This window comes from Fulmarus glacialis, unplaced genomic scaffold, assembly GCF_000690835.1.
Source record: "Fulmarus glacialis isolate BGI_N327 unplaced genomic scaffold, ASM69083v1 scaffold25478, whole genome shotgun sequence".
Taxonomy (NCBI): Eukaryota; Metazoa; Chordata; class Aves; order Procellariiformes; family Procellariidae; genus Fulmarus; species Fulmarus glacialis.
In genome coordinates this window covers 37,465-38,921 of record NW_009226841.1, presented here as the reverse complement: position 1 = coordinate 38,921, position 1,457 = coordinate 37,465, and positions in this window count along the sequence as shown.

The window sequence follows — 1,457 nt, the reverse complement described above, 5'->3', positions numbered from 1 at the left end:
TGGTTGGAAGTGCCAGGGCCGAGGGCTGCTGGGAGCTCCTCTCTCCCACAGCTCTCCCTGAACTCCCCTCTCCATCTTTAGTGCTCGCACACAAGCCCCCGGCTCAGGGAAATCACGCAGTCCTGGAGCACGGAGGGGGAAAGCGGGGCTCAGCACCTGTGGCATCCTCCTAGCCCATGTCCTCGCACAAGCAGGCAGCGTGGGAGATTATTTGAGTGCTACCATGGTGTGGGCACATGGCTGCAGAAGGTCAGCAGGAGGAGTAAGCACCTCCTGTGTGCTCCCAAGCCGGACTTCCACGTCTCCCCTGTATGGTGTAGGTCACAGGGATAGGCAGGATAAGGGGAGCTGGGATGGGCCAGAGGATGCTGGGGGAGGCTTGCCAATGTGGCATGGGGGCAGGGGGGTGGAATTTGGGTGGCTAGTAGGGCTGCACCGGCTAGCCTGGGGTCTTCCCCCACCATTGGGATGTCAGAGAGCCCTGCTCTATAAAAAAGTCACTAAAAGTGCTCTGGGAGGGACCTCCCCACTTACTGTTTCTTTTTCCTTTACTGGATGGGCAAGATGTGAACACTGAGCCCAGGAAAAGCTGAGCACTAAGGCCCTCCAGATGAGAGATGCGGGAACCTTCCAGCAATGTCCAATAGCTCTTCATCCATCAGAAACACCCTTTTACAAACCAGCTGCTCTTCAAGTGGGTGGTGGGTGGCACGCGCTCTCCTCAGCGAGAATGAAGGTATCCTTCCTGTGTGTCCACACATACATGCTGCCTCTCTCCCCTTCCTGCTGCTGCGGGGCCGGGATCTCCAAGAGAAGTACAAGCAAGTGGGTGAGGGCAGCCCCCTGCTGCCCCCTCCCTCTCCTGTAGTGGCAAAAGTGGCCTGGGGTGGCAATGTGTCCCCCTGACATGGGGAACTCACCCCAAAAGGCTGTCCCAGCCAGCCCAGAGGCCAGGATCATTGCTGCCAGGGCAGATGGAGACAGGCAGGGAGTGTGAGGCAAGGGCAAGCGCGCCCTTCCCTGTACCAGAAGAGAGCTGCAGCTCCCCCAGGCCTGCAGCTTTCTCACCCAATCTTCCTCCACCCCCTTGGCTTTCCTTCCTGGGTGCCAGCCAGCACCATGACGCTACGTTAGGCTGCGTTTGGACTTGATGGAGCCTCAAACTTAAACGCAATTAACGTAATAAAGGCCAGCAGCTAGTGCATGATGGAGCCAACCGGAGCAGCAGGGACAGCTCCGTGAGTTGCCCAAGCTCCAGGTGTTCCCTGCCCATGCACAACAAGAAACATCCCTTCTCCACTCCCTGGCATACCTGCGGCCTGCAGAGATGCAGTGCCAGCATGCGGCTCAGAGCTGCCTGGGAGTCTCCCCCATTATTTTACCCTCTTTCACAACTATACCACCAACGAGGAGGCCAAATCCTGCCTCTCTGCCAGCAGCTCGCTGCTGGAGAAGCA